The sequence below is a fragment of the Homalodisca vitripennis genome, chromosome 3, assembly GCF_021130785.1.
Source record: "Homalodisca vitripennis isolate AUS2020 chromosome 3, UT_GWSS_2.1, whole genome shotgun sequence".
Taxonomy (NCBI): domain Eukaryota; kingdom Metazoa; phylum Arthropoda; class Insecta; order Hemiptera; family Cicadellidae; genus Homalodisca; species Homalodisca vitripennis.
In genome coordinates this window covers 150,034,904-150,057,936 of record NC_060209.1, presented here as the reverse complement: position 1 = coordinate 150,057,936, position 23,033 = coordinate 150,034,904, and positions in this window count along the sequence as shown.

Below are 23,033 nucleotides of genomic sequence, written 5' to 3'. Positions count from 1 at the left end.
AAATAGGTCACTCAGTACTTGATATAATACTATGTTAATCTATACACTTCAATATAATTACTAAAATTAATCAATTAAACAATGAATTACAGTGGAAAAAGTACATTATGGAAGTGGAAAGGATGCCACTTATAGAGTTATATTCATATGGGATTCCCCAATTACGTTTCAAAATAACCTTTCCGAGAGGATACTATTGAATTTTAATCATGAGCACTTGAATTGAGTGTGTAGGCCGAGTAATGATATTGGCTTAGCACGGTATGAGTTTATGGGTATTCATATTTCTCTACTTAATACTATCCGACCCTCGTTGAATAACCAATACCCAACAGACGTCATCACTTTATTAATATTTTGCGTATTTTTACGAATATTACTTTAGGGTGCTCCCAACTCCCAATGGTCGGCCAATAGCATCAGACCTGACTCTTGAAAATAAAGTACGCAATAAGCAAGTTAAAACAACGTAGCTAATATTATATAAAATATGATATACGTAAAAGACGTTGGGAATATACGATACAAAGCTAGGTCACTTGATTTGCCCAATTATTAACATCTTTGCAGCTCAATTGTCTGGAGTTACACTTGTGTGGGAGTTTTCGGACCTAACTTTCCTGCTTCTAGGTTTTGTTGTTTCTAGCCTCCTGAAACTTCCCTTTATACGGAATAATTAATTGCATGATTGATACTATATTCAGTTATAGAAAGAAATGTTTTAAATGCGGGCCACTTTTTAAAACATGATAATATCGTCAGTTTATTGGAAAAACCTTTAACTATTGTAAAGCTTATAAAAAGATTGTCCTGTTTTACTAAATGTTATTGAGGTAATTTTTTAGAAATTGTTATAGAGTTACAAACAAATAGTTTTTTCAGGCTCACAAGAATATTTTATGTTCAAAAATTACAGAACACTTTTTCAAATAACGTTTTTGGTTATAACTATTTCCCATCACTTCCCATACATTCCGTAGCAGTGTTCAAAGGTTAAACCCAATTTTAACTCCTAAAGGAATCTCAGGAACCTCTTGATACGTTCTCTGTAATTCAGTAAATCGAAACCTTGGAGTCACTATTTGATATAGCGCGGGTCAAATAATTTATATATTTCATGTTGCTAAAAGATATACTAATAAGTAAGAACCCAAAGAACCTAAATTTTAAGTGAGTTAAATTCAAATAAGTCGAATTGAACGGTATTTTCTAGGCTTTTTTAACAAGTAGATATACAATGCTCTAACAATACTTCAAAACAGGAGCTATTCCTACTAAATTATAAATTTAATGTGTAATATCTTGCATACGCACTTATTTTAATTAACAAAAAACAATGTTTTAACAATACAATTTAAACTATTTTTGTATCATTTGACTTACGTATTGTTACTTTATCCTCGAATTATATTCAATGATGATTTCCAACCATTAAAAATTATAAAATTAATGTAAATTGTTAAAAACATTTTACAGAAAAGAATAAATTATAATTCGTAGGAACATGTAATAAGATTTTTTAAATTGGTGCATATAACGTACAAATTAATTAGTTAATTCGATATTAGATAATAAGGATGTAGCACTAAAGGTATAGAAATAATGCTATAGAAATAATACTTTTGATAATTACTTACATCAAAAGAACTATTGTTTTATAAACTATATTATTTACATAAATACTGACTAACTATAAAAAGATGAAATCGCAAAATAAACATCCACACTACAATTATACATTGAATGAATGTCTACTGTCACTATACATTTTCTAGTGTATTTTATTTACTACTAAGAATAAAACCATGCTCCAGATCTGTTCAAATTTCAATCACTGTAAAAGAATATTTTATATTCACTGATACGTTATAAACATAAATATTACTTGTATATGGTAGGCCCTATCATATTTGACAAATGACTAAATGAATAAATTGCAATAAAAATGTAAGTTATGTGTCTATTATTTAAAGTTATTTGTACGTTGTCTAAAATTAAAAATCTATTTATATTTCTAAGAAATTGTGGTTGATAGTTAAAAAATTTTACATTTCCTTTTCCACTTCGTACATTTACAAATAATATGGTAATGTACGATATATCACTTTTCAATATCATTGAGATCTGTTTACGCTCAAAATACCAAGTAAAATGTTGAACGTAATCATTTTTCAGATATAATATATTCTCAACGTTACTGTCCCAATTTTGGAAAGATTTTTAATTTGAAAGTGTTATATTATTTTCTGTATAATATCAATCCAAGGAATACATGCGTTTCCATGAAAAAAAAACAGATGTAAAACACAGTGCTACAATAGGGTTAGGAAACCTTTTTATCTTTTAGGTGAAGTTTTAAGATCACGAAACTTATATCTCACAATATTATAAGATTCTCTACATTATTAGTTATAGCGTTGTTCAAAGTTCTAACTCTTTCTAATACAGTAAGTTTGTTTCTGAGGACATACTTAAATTGTGAGACATTTGGACCTACATGTGCTTTGTTTAAAGTTTTTTTACGATGGGAGGATTATAAAGGAACAGGATTTTTCCTAAGTAACACAGTGATACAAAAAGTAAATAACACAAAATCAGTAACAGTAGTGTATGAAAAATATATTGTGGTGTAAAAAGATCAAATAAATATTACTAGGCCGATTAAATAGCAAGCAGTTTATTAATTGTTTTTAATGATCATTTAAAGAACAAATTATTGGAGAAGTGGGGATTTCTAGGCTGAAATAGTAATGGAAAGTGCACTGGAAGTACATTTAAAAAATATAAAAAATTAAATATTTCAAACGTACAGCTATATGCTTTGGCTTTCCATAATTCCTAATGATGACGTTGATCGTAATGTGTCCTATACCATTAGAGTACTCAGGATCACTCGGTATAGAGTTGCTGTAAATGTTTAATTGACCTACCTTTTCGAAATACAGTAAAAACCGATAAATCAAAGCTATTTTATTTTTCCAGAAACAAAATGGCATTTTGATTGAGTGAGTTTTGATTGTTCTGTTCTCTACGGACCTGTGATAAAAACCGCTATTAGACTCATCCTTTAGACATAACTAGACTTATTACAGGTTTAATATTTGAAAAAGGTATGTGTAAAAGGGATACACTTATCATGAGTTTGAATGATATACTAATTCAACGTTATAGGATAATTTAAATATTTAAAAGCGCGTAAAAACATATGCATAGTTAAAAATTAAATACTTTGCAATATATTAATTTAAATAATATATGATATTTTAAACATGATTAGAATTAATTGTAAAATTTGAGTAGAAATTATTAACTTTTGAAAGATTGCATGATTTGCTTTTTATAGTATTACAAATTCCAGCTATCATCTTGTACTTTTGACATAGTTACACTTAATTATAAACCTGTTTTTATAAATCTTCTTATACCTCGAGAGTAAAGCCGTTGTAATGCAGAAATAATGTTCTTGTAACTGATTACAAGCTAAATTTAAAACCACTTAACTCGTCTCGACGTCATGGAGTCCTAGATTGAGGTTAATATTCTTTCTTCGGCTAATATATACTTAACATGCTTTTTACAGATTTAAACTTACACAACCTTTACAATCTGATGCAAATAATTATCTATTTTAACCTTTTAATTAACCATACAATTTGTAAAGTATATACGATTTTAATCAACCGGTTTGAGGTTAAAATAGTTAAAAAAAAACTCATACAAGAATTTGGTAACATCCTTTAAATATATCTTCCTTGAAAGTAGACAATAAGTAACAAAAGTTTTTAATAATTCAAAGAGTAGTAGGCCTAGTCATCTGAGGCAGAATTTTGAGTCCTCTTATTATTAATCATTTCCATTCCGTTCTGTTTACTAATTTGCGAACATTTCTAGTTTAAATGGTTGTATTTCCTGGATCGTGTTTACTTTTTCTGTTTGCAGAAAAGGTTTTTTTAAAGGGCTATTACTTTAAAGTAATAAAAACTTTATAATGAAGTACGTTTTCAATTGTACATTTTACAAAGATCATTATGTGTTTCCATACAATCGATTACGTGAATATTAAAAAATGTCTGTATTATAATGTTAATTAATTAATGTCCACTAGTGGCCCAAATACCAAATAATATTGTTCAAGACAAGTATTGGCGGCAAGTCGGTAAGAACGCTTATGACTGTATTTCAACTTGAGTGTAGAGGCATGTACTCCAGTATCACGTCTGCCTCTCCCCCCACAATACCGGCTGCTCACTTTTTGAAAGCTACGTGACTCGAATTAGTACATGAGAATGATTTATTTATCGCAATAACTCGTTGTATCGTAATATGAGCGTACACGAGAAACATGTCGCGATATCGAGTTAAAAATGAGCCACTGGGTTGCAGCATATATATTTACGTTACGTCGCAAATGCTGTCATTTGGCAGTTATTTGTACTTTTACAGTCAATAACTACCATTCTGTATAATATTTAAATAGGTTTATTGAACTATAAGCGTAAAGCCACGTTTATTGTTTCATTATGTCAAAAATGTGCCAATTATGAAGCATTCCAAATAATTTAAATTAACGGACGTTACATTTTATTTATCTGAGTTCATACGAGATAGGTAAAGAGAATTTGATGATGTCGATTAGTGCTTCAAACTGAAATAAAAACATAAAAAAGTGCAATGTGTACATATACCCCATCGTATTTATCACTACGTGGCCGACCTGCTGTCCAGTGGTTTAGACTAAGTAATCTGCAATTGTATACATTTTAATAATTCATTTACCATTTAAGTTTGAATATCATGATGAAACGACCAAATTAGACCTGTAAGATACTATTTACATTAAGCCATTACGAATGTTAACTAAATTTTAATTAAATACGCCAATAATACTAAGTTATTTAACAGAACATAGTTAGTAGTTTATCAAATAAAATGCAAATAAATCACTTAAAAAGTAAAGGCTAATACTAGGGTTGAATATGTTTGTAACATTCTTACACCAAAGGTAGGTCACCTTATATGCTCTATTATTAACCAATGTACATCTCGGTTGTCGAGTTTACACCTGAGCGTGTAGAGGTTTACGGATCTAACTTTCCAGTTTCCAGTTTGTGTTGTCTCTGGGCTACCGAAACTTCTCTCCATACAGAATAGTTAATAACATGATCAATAGGCTGTGTGGTAGAGAACTGTAATACTTGAAGTGTTCTTTTAAATAGAGCTACAACAAATATATTTCAAATATCAATAACTTGTAATAATTTGATAATATAAATCGTTAATACAAAAGACCATCAACGGTTACCTTTAGAGTTTATGACTATTTTCATATTTTATTGAGGTTGAATTAGTTTTGGAGTTTTTCTTTTGCTGTTAGCTATAAAAAAGTACGAACAAAAATTCATGTTACAAGAATTCCAAGAAACGATTACCTAGGAACGATTTCTTAATAGCCATTTCATGTCAATAACCATGAATTCTGTAGCAGTGTTCAATAGGTGGCATATATAACCCAATTTCACTCAAAAGCACTCCTCATATAGGAAATATCATCTCTGGAACCTCTTGATGTGTTGTCTGAAATCCGGTAAATCGATACCTTGAAGTCGAAGAGCAAAATGGCGTTGGCCAACTAGTTCCTATAATAAATTTTTATGCTGCTACTAAAACTTAAAAAAAGATAACGCGGAATCCTCAACACCTAAATTTCTTACTGAGTATCATTCAATACTCGATAGTTAGCTGAATTTTATAGAATTTTGTATTTCCTATTCGATTTCAGTAGTAGATATATATAATGTAATAGCATTAACAGATTATAGAATTACGGGTTTTTACACTTAAAACCGGAACTATATCTGCCAAAGTAATAAATTAAACATTTTATGTCTACCATATCACACACACACACACACACACACACACACACACACACACACACACACACACACACACACACACACATTTCAATTTAAAGTAAAACAATGTTTTGCTTACAAATCAATATGTTCTGTACTATCATTCTAGATATTAACATTTAACAATAATTTCAAAATATAATAAAATCATTATGTTACCATAAATTGTTTTAAAATGCTACAAAAACTAATACATTGTAATGTTAAGTAACATTTTACAATATTTTGTTATTTAAACAAGGATTAATACAATGTATAAATTAAATCGTTACTTTTATGTTATAGTTAGTATATTATATTGCTAACACTTTAGAATACACAACTATAAATTTGTATGTATAACATGTAACAACATGTATAAACGTGTAAAAGAATTAATATTTTATAAACTTCATTATATAAGTAAATATTAATATTATGAAACAACTATGAAAAGATTAAGTAATAAAAGAAACATACTAACTACAGTGCTACATCATGTAACTGTATTACACATTGAATGATTGTCTACTGTCACTATAAATTTTCTAGTATGTTTTATGTACTCGTTGAAATAAAATCATTCTCAAAATCGGTCCAACTTTCAATAGTTGTAAATTAATGATTTTTTTTATTTTTTTTATTTTAAATATCTTCCTCTGTTTTATTATAAGCATATAACTTTTCCTATTGAGAAAACATTAAACGTAACAAAAGTTCAGACACTATAGAACTGTAGTATCACTCCCCGTTAAAACACTTTTCAAGTTTATTTTTGTTACTAAAACAGCTACTGGTAAGTCAACATTTTTAACACATGATGTAACGTAATCTTTTGTTAAAAGAAACACAAGCTACGCAAAACTTTCACAAGATAGAAATAGTTTAGGAACTATCTCAGGAACTAAGTTTAGAAAAAGAGTACCAAATAATGGTTTTAAGCTTTTAGAATTAAGTAGTATTAGACTATATACGATGGAAGTTTAATTTTTATGGAGTTTTGTAGGTTGAATAGTGGTTTTTATATCTTAAAAACTTTAATGAATATATTCTCATACGTTTGTTCCTGATGATATATTCGAATATTCCAGGACTTTTAGACTACCATAGATGTATAAAATATTATGGCATAACAAGATTGAATAAATATTACTAAAATAGCTTACTGATTCAAAAGAAATATTATCTTTTTTTAATTTTGCTTTGTTGCAGAATCTATCAGTCAAGTGGGGATTTCTAACCCGAAATAATAATAGAACGTGTAAAGCAAGTATATTAAAAAATAGGGTAGTTTCATCTTTAAACACTATATGATTGTATTTTTTATATCTTCTCAATGATGACGTTGACTACTACATTGTGTATCATACACCGTTAGCAAACTCAGGATTACTCGATATAGAGCCACAGTGGAGGTTTAAATTGATCTGCCTTTTAGGAAAACAGAACAGACGCAAGCAAAACTCCCTTCATTATTCCAGATAAAAACGTCATTACTGCAGGTTTTGATTGCTCTGTTCTCTATCTTTGATAAAAACCGCTCTTGGACTCATTCTTTACCATCCAAACTTTTGATCCGTTGAATAGGAATTAGTTTTAATGGGTCCTACACATTATATCATGGCTAGGATAAAACAAAATGTTAAAGAGACATATACTTACAATGAGATTGACTGGGCTGTTTTAATTCAACCATAAAAAGAATGTACGTGTTTAAAAGAATATGAGAACATTTGTTTTCCAATGTACGCATTTCAATACTATTATAGATCAAGTAATTTAAGATCCATAATCAAAAGTATTAAAAAAGTAGCATGATTTACATTCTTATGCGATACAAATGACAGCCATCATCTTGTACTTTTGATCGAGTTACACGTAATGATAAATCCTTCTTTAAGACATTTTATTTTAACTTGAGAGTAAAGCTGATGTAATAAGAGATATAATTTTCTTGTAACAAGCTAAAAGCTATTTTAAATCCTCTTACTTTTTTAGGTACATTTTTAATGGTAGATAATCATAAATAAGGTTAAAACTAACTATTTATTACGATTTACTTTAATTTAAAAACCTTTGCAAGTCTAATAAACCATTAAAACGAGCTTTGATTTATTCTCAAGGAAGTTCTCAAAGAGGTATTCTTAAGTTAAGACTCTAAACGGCTGAAGCAATTTTATAAACTATAAAAACGAATTTCTAAGGGACTTTACAAGATATTTCATGAGGTATACATTGCAACTAGACATTTTTTGATTCCGATAGGAAGTGGTAGAGGGTGACTTCCTCTTTTTGGAAAATATCTTCTTGTTACTTTCATAAGTGACGTATGAAAACTTCCGTAAAATAGGTTCACATAGTTTTGTAAGTATTTTAGTATAAATCATGAACAATTTAATTGGAACGTTTGTAAACTTGAAACTTTATTAAAACTTAGTCACAAGGCTACACCAACTGACTAGATTATGGCAATATACATTTTTAAAATCTTTGTGTAAATGTACATACACTCAAGCATCGTAAGTGCAAAAAAATCAATTATAAGAAGTTCACCTTACAACTCTATGTATTATTTTAATTTTAATACAATGATGATAACGATTAAGGATTCTGAAAAGAGATGTTTCGATATATTAAATGTGCTTTAAAATAGCAGTATTCCAGAGAGTTCTCAAGGGAGTACAGGATGAACCTTCCATTTACTTAGACGGCATCATCAGTTCTGTATTCAGATCCTTTTAGTAATTAAATATCTTGTGGCTATTTATAAAACGTTTTGCTAGACGAATGAGGGGTATAAAATGTTAACATATTACTATGTGAGGGCCAAAAACGAGTTGATTGTCGTAAGGATTATCATCAAGCCCTGTTATCACTCGACCTCCTTGATCTACCTATAAAGCTATTTCCTATTTACATATTGTAGATTATTAACAGAGACAACTACCTCGCACTAGATTATTAAAGAAAATCCAAAATCTACCTTTATAAACAATGTTTATACATAGCGGAAGGATTACTTAATACCAAGGTTAACTAAACATTTTGATACTCATTAAGTTGCAGTCATTTAAAACACAGAATGTTCAAAATCAATATTCATAGATTTTAATCCAGAACATAGTGAAAATAAATTTAGAGCACGGTAATTACGAGTGTTAAACATACATTTAAAATAACTAACGTTTCAAAATGGGTGCCATAGTCTAAAAGAAAAGATAATGATTACTTATAAAAAAATAATTAGCTTGTTTTATTTTAACGCTATAGTAATAAGAAAATAAAAGACTACACAAAACATAATATATTACATAATATAACACTGTGGAAATGTTAAACGAACATAACAAACAAATTTCATGTCAGAAGATGTTATGTGAAACACACTTTAAAGTAAATTACTTATTACAAGTTTTTAAAATTAAGTCGTTATTAAACATGTTTGTATAAGATACCATCTAAGACACCATCAGCAGCATTACATGATATTTAACTGCCTTACATTTTCAGTTACTTGAAATACGTAAATAATTTGAAGTCGGGTTTTATGCTATTGCTGACATAATCTAAAAATCAGGAAATGTTTGTATAGCAATAATTTTTCATTATATGCGCTAACGGTCTAGGTAAAAATAGGTAGTTGTCTCCATCAAACAATCCAATCAGATGATCTTGTACGGTTACATGTTCTTTTTGAAGGTTTTGTCCTTCATCAATAGACCTGGAGCTGACATGGAGAATAAATTGTTTTATCAACGAATAAAAACTGTATGAAACATAAACACACAAGTACTACTAAATAACAAACACTACACGCACAATGGCTTTTGTACGTACGCCGCGTCGTCATGTTATGTGGACATTGTAACTATTGAAGTGTTTGACTGAGGAAATAATCTAATATAAATAGTTATCTTATAAACAACATTATATGTGAAAAATTTAACAGATTGTTATTGTTTATTGTTATTTATTAGATTTTGACTATAATACTGTCTTGAAATATTTTTTCATGCAAAAAAATTAATTAAATAAACGATAAACATTTTCCAAGCACTAGGTTTTATTCCTAACTACTAAATTAATAGAATTATGCTGTTTAAATATCTCATTCTGGATAAATCTAAGAAGCATATTTAAGGACATGGGATTAAAAGTGATGTATGTATATCGTCTAACAAACACATGGAAGTTAAGTGTTTATGAGGTTATTTTCCACATTAATTTAGTCCTTTGTGAGTTCATATGGAAAATACAAGACTTTTAAACAATAAATCTGATTCATCACATTTCTCATCATTTATATCAACCATTTCTAATCTTCCTTAGAAGTGCCTGTACTAAATACGTTACCTTACTTTAGGTAAAATAAGCGCGTATCAAAGAAGCGTAATCACAGAGTATTTTCATTACCTAATTCAACAAGAAGTTATTATATACCTTTACTTTTTGCTTAGTAAAACCGCTCGAGAAGTATTAAAACGCGTTATTCCAACATTCATTAACTGAAGTTATAAGAAATATTTTGGGATTTCTTTTGAATAAAATCATTAAATATATAAACCAATTCAATAATAATAAAGAATTTTAATAATTGTCTTCCTTTAGAAGCGTTGACTAAAAAGAATATACATGCTATGCATAGCCAATATATCCGTAAATAAAGATTTTTAACACCAAATATCGAATAAAATTTTTTTTGGAGGGGGGATGTACTTATTCAGAGTGTTTTATTCTCCAAAATAAGTTTTGGCGCTGTTACTTAGTAACTGCTAAATACTTCAAAATATAATTTCAAACAATATGTTTTAAATAACAACTATAAAATAAAACAGATCAAGAATAAGAAAATTTCTGAATGGGGCATATATGAAACCAAACCAATGAATATATGTTTGATGTAATAGTTATTAATGTGAGACCATTACCAATTATTTTGTTTCTATATAGTTTCTTGCAAAGGAATTAATAACGAAGAAATTTATTAGGTAAAGGAATGTTCACTACGGAATATTTTACACTAATTATAATTTTTTAATTCGAAAAATGTAAATACATTATTATAATGTGGTATTAATATTGTATACTGTATATTTAAACTACATTACACCATACAATTTAAAAGGCAAGATTTTTAAACTAATTGAAATAAGAAGGATGTTTGGTTTCTAAAATACAAACAAAATTACAAATATGCACTAAGAATTACGAACAGGACTTTCGTAAAACCTATATCTGGAATATACGTCTATCAGTCACTGATGAAACGTATACGAGAAATAGAATTATATACACTTTCTTATTTAAACAAGTTACGAATACAAGAAGAGCTCAAATTGTTATAAAACATACAGTGCAGTTATTAATTTTATGTTTTGATGGACAGTTTGTAAACAATTAACTATTTGTGAGTTATAATCTTTTAATAATTTATTGGTTATTAAGTGAACTTTTTATATAATTCTATGTTGCTGGATTACAAATTTTATGATGATAACCATACTGTTGATCTTATCTCAAATTTAAACATTTTCAAACTATACTTAATCCTACAGAGAAACCGATAAACTTGAAGTGAAGATTGTACATTAAATGATGAGTACAGTAATTTAAAATGACAGTTCCTTATAACATGGGATCACACAGTCCCCAATCGTACTTTTGGTTGAGCTTTATAATATCATCATTAGTACTAACAATAACATTATTTACCTCTTAATTAAAACATATTTCTAAATCATAAATTAAACAAGTCCTTATATGATATTTATCTTTAGTTGTTAAAATTTGTTTTTTTTATATAAAGAGTTCATGCAAATAGTAGAATACAAATATTCTTTGCCATTGACCAGTAATGTGAAAAACGACCTCTTCAATATACAATGTATTTTACTGTTTTACTTTTTATAAAATATTACGTTTAAAAAAAGAAAAAGGTAACTACTTGTACACACAGATTCTTCAATTTTTAATTACATTTTCAAGGTTAGCGTTTCTTATGGCTGTCTGGGGATGAGAAAGAGAAAGTCTTGCATTTTAAGTAGTTTCAGTTGTTAACAGTCGGGGTATTTACTGTATTATGTATATTTAATTGTCGTCTCTAGGGAAACGAGGTAAGAATGTCGAGCACTGGTCTTGTCTTACCAGTTCTTTGTACAACCACGATTTAGCTTGTGTCGTGTCTCCATATTTTTTTTGACTTATAACTAGATGCTGAGGAAACCCTTTATTTAAATAATAAAAAAATCTTTCCGCTTACTTCCGGAGTAGTGAAATTTTCAGGATGGGCACGGTTGATGGTAGGAGCCACCTTCTGACAAGATCCCGTGAAAAAGAGTACCCTGCTGTATATTTCAGTCATGTCACCCAGGAAAAATATACCAGATTTGTCTTGCAGTGAAACGATTTAGAATGTTCTCAATCTTTTTGAGCTAGCAAAACACTTCAAAACTAAAGAAGCCTTACTCACTCAAATAGTAGTTTGGTATATGTATTGATCCATTCTTTCACCTCAATATCCAAAAACTTAGGGTTAGTTTAAGTTATATTTCGACATTCATAGGGTTGCTCAGGTGAAATCGCCATATCGATTTTTGATGTATCCAGAGTAGGTTAAACTGGACTGTATAATAAGCCTAAAGTGAATCATTGTGGAAATTTAATATTTCAAACAACTCTTTAGGGCTTAATGTGATAAAATGATTGTGAACTTGTAGTATTAATATGCTTGTACGCCAAAAATTAAGATCCTTAACTAATATTTTATATATTTGTTTTAATATATGCAGATATTTTTGTTTTGTTTGATATAAGAGAGTTAGGTAAACAATTTTCCACCTGGATCAACTCTAAAAGCAGTTCACAACACTGGCCTGTTGACCAGGATTGTTGGGCAACTAGCCTACAATACTCGACCAGTTGTGAACTCGGCATATTTGACAGTTCGTCAGCTTCTGAAATAGTTGGCTGATAAAAAATTCAACTGGAAAAGGTTTAACCATTAATGTACATAATGCAGTATTAAAATAATTTTGTTTGGCCCTCGCTATATCGAGAATGAAGTAGTTGAATTTGCGGGGTGTAAGGTGTTGAGCAAATAGGATTTTGAAATTATAAAAGTACTCTACTTCAGTGCCAAATAGGACATTATAATAAAAATAGAGATTTCTGTGTTTGAAAAGTAATGACGCTATTGCTGTTTACATACTTTTTGTGTTTGGGTTTTTTTAAATATTCTTTTATGTTATTTAATTAAATTGCGTATTTATTGTTAATAATTAATACACTTAAAGATTGCATTATAACTGAAAGCTTTAACTGTAATTATTTGCTTTCAGTAATTTAATTTGATGTGACGTGTGGTTTTAGGACCAAATATTTGGACATTTAAATATTACAGATAATGTTTTTTTTTTAATTCCACTTCATTTCTTTAGTTTTATTACAATTACACTCAAAAGGCAGGAGACGAATTTCTTAATATTCTAAATGACAAAAGTTCTGCGCTACTTTACTTTGACATTTTTTGTGGTTTTATTTATTGGCTGAGCTTCACACTTCGAGTTGGAAACATTTCATTTATGTTTGTCTCTCTATCTGTCTTTACATATACTTTAAATTTTGTAGAAAGCTTCATTAATATATATCTGTGTTTTATTATGATCTATCTATTGAAACAAGATTTTTTAGGGTTTTCTCTACATAGATGTATAGGAAACAATTTGTTTCCTAAACTATTTAAAAAATATTTATTACTTTTATTAACATTTGGATTATACTGTAGAGTTTACTCCCCGTTATATCAGATATTGTATTTATTTTAACTTAATTATAATCAAACTTGAACAGATTTTATTATTTGATAAATAGTTTTTATTCACCGGAAACAGAATATTTAATAATCTTTTTAGATTTTACATCTGTTTTTTTTTCATATTTTATATTTTATTTTGAAACTAGTTTACAAACATTTTTACAGATTTGACATAAATTCGCAAATGGTGATTAGACAAAGATTTAAAATTCAGTTATTTTATCTCGTAAAGTAAAATAGGAGTGCCATAATATTGTATACTTTTAATTGTGAATACAAACTGTATGATGAAAAAAACCAATGAAACAGTATTTAAAGTTCTGAGGTAATCATGCGTAATGCTCTTAAAACAGCCTTGTGACATTTGTTTGGTAAAAGACATTTAATATTATAAATAAATACAGGTATCCTTTAGGGTCGGGAATAAATATTGTTTGCACAAAATTTTTGGGACGAGAAAGAAAAATCACGATATTTCAAAAAACAAGAAGGGTCATATTTATTTCGTTATGCCTATGCCTAAATAGTCCAAAAAATAAAATTTATACAGGGAACTGTCTCCTTTCAATAAAATAGACTACACTATGATAAAATTTATATTCATGTTAAAAAATAAACAATGTCAACTGTTAGAGAGATTTGGCATGAAAAAGAACGTTGATTAATGCGATTGTAGCTCAAAGCCCGAATAAAAGCGATATGAGAATGGCCTTTGAGAATGTCTTGGGTTCAAAGAACTCTCACAATAGTGACTGCTTCCATGCTGTAATTAATAAGAAGTTCCATGAAAAGTTCCAGAACCAATCATTCAAATATACGCCTAAGTGTCAGATTGTTGCAAAATTATACTTATTAACGTTTCATTGTAGCAATTAAAAGGTCACACATTGTTGAGTGAAGTTGAGGAACTATTAATAGTAATTTATTTGATTCCCAAGATGTTATTCAAAGTTTTGATTAAAATATTAACAACTCTTAGAACCTGTGTATGACATAATATTTGTTTAACTTTTAAACGGTGACGAGTTGCATCCCTAGAAAAAAGATGTAAGAGATTAGGGTTGAGCTAAATTGATATTCTTAAACTCTGCACGTAATTTTTAGTCTTTTGACTTTTAACTTAAGGTTTTGTTATTAAAATAAAATCCTCTGTACTAATGCACTGCAAATCAAAACTAAAAACAGTTGCATAAAAAGAGTTTTAACAAAAAAAACTTTCCACAAAAATATCAAGCCAAAATGTGTCCTCGACGAAATATTTGAATATTGCAACTACAAAATATCATTATTCATATTATATGTTATTGTTAATAATTTAAATTTGCTAATAACATTTTTCAATATATATATATATATATATATATATATATATATATATATATATATATATATATATTATAGTCTCTTAAAGCAGTTCAAAAGAAAACTACAATTATTTTTATACAATATTTCGTTGTAATTAACAACTTTTTCAAGTACACTTAATAGACAAAGAATAAAATAAACAAACAAAAGAAGAAACACCTGATAATAAACATTCTAAATGTAAATACAATTTTGACATTAAAACAAGTTTTTGATTAGTTGTTAATTTAACAATAATAACATAAAATAAATATAATATATTATATAATATAATTTTATATTTAGGTAAATTTGTATCACAATCTAATTATTCAAGTGGAAAACAATAATTTAGCGAAGGTTTTTAGTCCATATGGTTGTTTTGATTTTAATATAAGTTGGTGTGCCAAATCATTATTCCTTAAATTTAAATCATTTCTAGAGCTGTTTTCACAAGGAGTAATTTTGCTTACAGCTTTGAGTTTGTAACAATCCTCAAAGCTTTTTGTTATGGTGAATAGCGCGTAAGGCTACTGGTTTTTTGTCGTCTTTGTGATTGATAGAAAAACGGTGACCGGTCATTCTTACCCGCAAAGAATTTGAGGTTTGCCCAATGTAGTCCTTGGAACAAAACTACAGGTTTAGCTGGTAAATTGAGTTGTTGGAGGTACAGTCCAATTTACAGCTATGGGATAAGTTTTTTTTAGTGACACTACTTTGGAATTGATCGGTCTTATCCATAATTTTGCACAAATACCACAACGTGGGTTTATTACAAGGTTCACAGCCAAAAGATAAATTTTCATAATTTTTTTACAACATGAAATTTTGGGCCTTACAAGCATATTCTTCAAATTTTTTGGTCTCTTAAATACTATTCTAGGTGGCCTGGACAATAATTTCTCATTAAGGGCGAGTTTTTTTTAAATTTCATAGCCAATTTTTCATAACTCTATTGAATTTCTGCAAACCAGGATAAAATTTTGTGATAAATTTAGGATCATTTTGGAAATGATTTGGAATATTTGTAGCCTTTTTTCGGTTGTCTGAGCTGCCGGTTCAAAAGATTTTTAGGGTATCCCCTGTTAGAAAGACCTTTAGTAAGTTTTCTTTTGTAAATTTTGAAATCTGAAGCGTTTGTACATAAGGATTTGGCTCTAAGGGAAAGACTTTTTGGAATGGACTTTTTTACATGATTTGGATGGCAGCTACTGTAATGTAAGTAATTAATTTTATTAGTACCCTTAACATGTATTTTGGTTTTTAAAATATGATTTTCTAGAAAAAACTTCAACATACAAAAAAGTGACAATTTTGTGATTAATGTTCCAATTAAAGTTAAGACATGAAAATTTATTTAAACTATCAAGGAAATGATGAAGTTTCTCTAAACCCATGATTCCAGACTACAAAAATGTCATCTATAAATCTTAACCACAATAAAGGAAGGAAAATTTTGAGTTTTAAGAAAATTTTGTTCTAAAAATCCCATAAAAAGGTTGGCGTATGATGGGCTACAAATTCGAGTACCCATCGCCGTTCCTTTAATTTGGAGATAGTTCTGATCCATTTAAATTTGAAATTATTCATTGTTAAAATTAAATGAATGAGTGAGGTTAGAAAGTTTGTTGAAGGTTTAGTATTATTTTATTCATTGTTAAAATTAAATGAATGAGTGAGGTTAGAAAGTTTGTTGAAGGTTTAGTATTATTTTATTCATTGTTAAAATTAAATGAATGAGTGAGGTTAGAAAGTTTGTTGAAGGTTTAGTATTATTTTATTCATTGTTAAAATTAAATGAATGAGTGAGGTTAGAAAGTTTGTTGAAGGTTTAGTATTATTTTATTCATTGTTTAAAATTAAATGAATGAGTGAGGTTAGAAAGTTTTGTTGAAGGTTTAGTATTATTTTTATTCATTGTTAAAATTAAATGAATGAGTGAGGTTAGAAAGTTTGTTGAAGGTTTAGTATTATTTTATTCATTGTTAAAATTAAATGAATGAGTGAGGTTAGAAAGTTTGTTGAAGGTTTAGTATTATTTTATTCATTGTTAAAATTAAATGATGAGTGAGGTTAGAAAGTTTGTTGAAGGTTTAGTATTATTTTATTCATTGTTAAAATTAATGAATGAGTGAGGTTAAAAAGTTTGTTGAAGGTTTAGTATTATTATTTTATTCATTGTTAAAATTAAATGAATGAGTGAGGTTAGAAAGTTTGTTGAAGGTTTAGTATTATTTTATTCATTGTTAAAAATAAATGAATGAGTGAGGTTAGAAAGTTTGTTGAAGGTTTAGTAGTATTATTCTATTCATTGTTAAAATTAAATGAATGAGTGAGGTTAGAAAGTTTGTTGAAGGTTTAGTATTATTTTATTCACTGTTAAAATTAAATGAATGAGTGAGGTTAGAAAGTTTGTTGAAGGTTTAGTATTATTTTATTCATTGTTAAAATTAAATGAATGAGTGAGGTTAGGAAAGTTTGTTGAACGTTTAGTATTATTTTATTCATTGTTAAAATTAAATGAATGAGTGAGGTTAGAAAGTTTGTTGAAGGTTTAGTATTATTTTATTCATTGTTAAAATTAAATGAATGAGTGAGGTTAGAAAGTTTGTTGAACGTTTAGTATTATTTTATTCATTGTTAAAAATTAAATGAATGAGTGAGGTTAGAACGTTTGTTGAAGGTTTAGTATTATTTTATTTATTGTTAAAAATTAAATGAATGAGTGAGGTTAGAAAGCTTGTTGAACGTTTAGTATTATTTTATTCATTGTTAAAATTAAATGAATGAGTGAGGTTAGAAAGTTTGTTGAAGGTTTAGTATTATTTTTATACATTGTTTAAATTAAATGAATGAGGATAAAATTTTTAAATTAAAATTAAATAAATATATAAATATATATATATACCAATGTGCCTTGTGGTACAATATAAATGAAACTTTTTTGACACACGTTGTGAATCAGTGATTATGAAGGGGTAATTAAAGACTGGTATTGTCATTAGAATGAACCATGGCACGAGTAAGTAATTAAAGATTACACTGGTGGGTACATTATACAATCGTTTATAAAGATAAAACACAACAAACCTGTGTGCCTGTTTTAGCAAAAACAGTGTACTATTATTAATTATTTCTTTCTATGAATTATGTTTCATATGCCCAATCTTTAGGAATTCAGCCAGAAGCAAAATTTTAGGTGCTACTTCACTGTGTTATCTCAACTCCGGCTAGTAATATAATAGAACACTCTGAAGACATTAATAAAAGTTTTCTCAGCATTTCCAGTTCTCACCGACTAAACTATATATCAATATAATTGATAGTAAAATGTTATTACTACAAAATGATTGCGTCCTAGTTACACAAAGTACGTTTTAGTACCTTTTAAGAGTGTACTAGATTTAAAGTATTGTTTATAATCTAGGAGGACACTATATTCAACGTAAAAAGGATTTTTATACATTTATATGTATATGCACATATAAGAATTTGTTAAAGGAAATAACAATCGCCTTTTAGTGATATAAACTATAATATTTGTTATATTTCCAAAATATAAAGAAAAAAGAACAAAAACATAATTTTTTTTTGTGAACAACTAAAAATGTTCTTATTTATTGTTATATTTATTTATTTAATATTTAATTTAAGAAACTACCCTGACTTTTCCAATAGCTAATATGTATGGGAGGCAAGACGTGTGTGTGTGTGTGTGTGTGTGTGTGTGTGTGTGTGTGTGTGTGTGTGCGCGCGCGCGTGCGTATGTGATACTTGTAAACAGTAAACATTATCTATTTATCCAGGCAGTTACATTTCAAGTATCAACCCTAAAAAACTGTTGTTCACGAGCCTGTTCAAATCATTTTGTGAGATAATTCTTTCTTCTCAAACGCCCTGTTTGTTATTAGTGCATTTTATTAGTCATAACTATCTATAGCAAATCGGTGGATGATGAAAACCTTTGTATTTCCTAAATGGGTTGAAAATACAAAAACTTTCTTTATATACTGTGCAAAAGACATCATTACCTTCTTGTCAGCTATGTAATGGCAGTAATATGTGGCTAGCTTCCGTTTGAGTTTTAGTGGTTGGGTAATAAAGAATATTTTATCGGCTAGGAGAGAACTGATATGACCTATTCACTATTCATAGCACAGACCTGAGCTATAATTACAAGAATATAAAACTCGCTTGTTATATACTTCTATGAGATCGCTTGTTATACAAAATTACTCTTCTGACATGGTAATATGTATAACAACATACACATATACATTATGAAACAAGATGCAACATTTACGGTGACTGTATATAAAAAATTAATTATGATTCTTCATATCTGGCGAAGTATATCCCAAAGAAATTCAAACTTTATTAATTGTTCCCATCAAAATATCCACCACTTAGTGTATGTCTTAAATAAATTGACGGGAGCAATATTCGCAAAAAAAGAGACCTACATTACAATAAGCCTCTCCCCTCACGAAGTTGGAGTCTCGGCTTACGACGCGACACGACGGTGGAGTTTGCGGAACAACCTCTTCACTACACAACAGGGTAAGCGTCTTATGATCGTTAAACTGTTGAATACAAGAGTAGTTGTTAAGTTTCCGAAGCTCATCCTAGAATGCAGTTTTAACTGGGTAAGTAGATAAGAATCTTATCCACAGTATATTTCTGATTATGGGAACGTCCAAAATTTCTTCAAATTATGTGCACAAATTATTAAGTAAACATTTAAATAAAGAAAGCTTCGTATCTCCGGAATTTTTAAGTAATACTAAACATTAAAAGTACAATTTTAAATTTTAGTTTTTTTTACTGTGTGTTTTACTAAATTTTTAAGCGGCACGATTTACAGTGTAATAATCTTATCTAATTTTATATTTTCGAACGCAGTTTTCACTTGGTAATTAGGATAGAATAGACTTTCATGTATAGGAACTTCTAGTGTCTCTTCAAATTAGGTACACATATTAATAAGTAAATATTGTATTAATAATGAATACTGCTAGGTTTTGGAATTTGTAGGAAATAATAAACATTAACTTTATGATAGAGGATTAGAAATGGTTAGTACTATACGTGTTTTATTGAATTTTTAAGTTGTATGATTTACAGTGTGGTAATTTCATTTAGCCCTTAATCTGTTAAACACTATTTACTAACGTAAAGTTTTCTATGCTGTTGATGATTTGATTAAGAAATGAAATACGTGTTATATGAAATTTATTACGAACAAATAAGTAATTCTTTTTAACCACGGAACATAAATCGGCGCTTACTTAAATAAACGTGTTGTTCACAGTTATTAACAGAATCTCTTCTTGTTTTTATTTAATTAAAAAAAAATGTGTAAACTGAGCTAAGAGGAGTTCTATTCTTATACGCTCAATAGTAAAGCACTATGCATATTATTTTTAAGGCAGTAAATATTTCAATGACTTATTCCTAAAATATTTAATAAGATTTATTCTTACCTCTACAAAAAAATCCTCAAACATGGAATAAGAGTTTGAAATACACATTTTTTTAAATTCGTACATAAGGATACTGAGTTAATGTTTATCTAATAACATTTTATAAAATAAACATTTAATTACATATTAAAGTATTGTTATTGTAAAAATTGAATAAAACTCTTTAACATAAAAAGCGGTAACTCTTATAATTCTATGATCTAGACTATCCTAGACCTTATGACTCAACGAGCGAAATCGTTGTATAGAATTTCGCAACTGTTTCGAAATGTTGTATTTTAGTCCCTGTCTAATAAATGTAGTAAAGTAATATCTCCAAATAAAATTTTTTCCAAAAAACAAAAGAATTGTTTTGTGTGATATTCAGATTATTCAGTTTTTTTTATTTTTTTGTTTAAGGTTAAGGTTTTGTTAGTTATTTCTTACTTATAAGGCTAATTAAAGCACATAAATATTAAAACAAAACAAAGTTTAATTACGTATTACATAACTAGAGAATTGTAATAGTTTTACACATTGCTGTCCTAAAGTCGGCACATGTCTCAGGTCATAGTGAAGTAATTAAACTCCTTATGTTTATGTCTCCAACCTCATTTTTAGTCGTATTTAATCCAAGTTTGGAGTATAAATTTGAATCCTAGAAACAATATACGCAGAAAATATAATAACCACACTTTAGTGTAGGTTTAATAAAATTGACAGAGCATGAGATTTTATGTAGCTCTTTCTGAGATGAGAAAACTGAAAATCCGGATGCTTAGAAAATTTCAAGCATGCCTTCCAACTTAACTGTGTTAATATTGTTCAGAATTTCCACGGTTATATTTAGAGTATTAAATTACAATTGTGTTGGTACGAGGCAAGTTGGAATATTTATTTTGGGATTACTGACTATTAAAAACAATAATAAGCTCATAGGCTGGGCATTAAAGTAAAACCTTTTCCGCTGATGAAGAAGTCTGGGTTCTTTCTGTCAGTACGTATGATACTAGTAAAAAGAAGTATAAAAAGTTTAAAACTATGGATTTCAATACCTCTACAAGTCTATTGAAGATGGTGCAGATAGATCCATTGGTATTCTCTGTTTGTAAAAAAGTTACTATGCGTATATTAGTATTAGGGAAAACTATTTTACCAACAAGAAAACACAGAATAAATGAATTATCAAACAGTGTATATTGCAGAATGTAATCAAATTACATTTCCCTTTAACTTATCTTTTTTAATTTTTTTATCAACCTGCTATTTAAATTTTAAATATCGGTATAATACTAACTTTACATGTGCATTTATTTATTAAATGTCAACAATATTGAAGGTAAGAATAAAAATTTAGTATAATTATTGATATTTTTAAATTTTGAGACCTATTTGACATTTTTACAACGTGAACACATTATTACAATGAGTGTGACAAAAGTTTTCATGTGTGGTATTATTATGTCTTACAATAATTTGTAATTAAAGTAAACTTAACGTTTCTTTAAATATTAAATAATCTCAAAGGTTTCTTAATACAGCCCCTATTATCACACCACCAAAGTAAGTGTATTTCAAGTCTTTTATAGCTTCCAGTGATCAATGAGTTTAGCTACCAATGCGGTTTCTCTTTATGTGCCATAAAGTTTCCATTGTGTATCGTTAATCCTTATATTAAACCAAAAGCCTTTGTAGACCGCTTTTTCCACTATTAATTATATATATTGTTTAATGATAAAGTAGGAAATAATCCAACAACGAAGTCGCTTGTTCCTTTTAACTTTTACGTCTTCTACGTTTTTGTTTATACATTAATATTCACATAAGTACAATAACATTACTGTAGCCAATAACTGCACAAAAATGAGAAATGGATGAATAGAAATTCTGTTTTATTTTTGATGGCAACTTGTTTGTTTTTTGTGCGTAGCATACCAATTAATACATAATAACACTAAGGATTTATTATTGCAGTTTGTTACTATGAGAGAACTTTATGCGAAAAACCCGAAAAATTCAGATTGTAAAATTGATTTGACTAAAAATGTTTTACAATAAACATTATAAAAATGTCCCTGCCTCAATTTTACTACCGTATTACTTTAAGGATGTTCGTTTTAAGGAAATTAAAGTGAAATAAAACCTCATTGGTAAGCTGGTTATCTTTGTATATCATAAATAGGTAAGTACAACTTTGTTTGCACCAATGCGTAAGAATACGCACGAGGCCAAGAAATAAATTAAAGAGGTGAGCTTATCTTGGGAGAACCAAGCAACGTTTATCACCTGCGAACGTTTGTCACATCCTGTATAAAATATAGAAATATATTCAGGTATACATGAATCCTCATTAGACATATTGTTAACCAGTGTAATTTATGTCAACCACTCTTCCATTCCTCTCGAATAATATTTTGAGGAAACTTTAAAACTCAATACGTAAATAATGGAATTAACGTTCGTAAATAAGTTATTAATTATATTACTTAATAGTAAAATGTCATTACATTATTATTATAC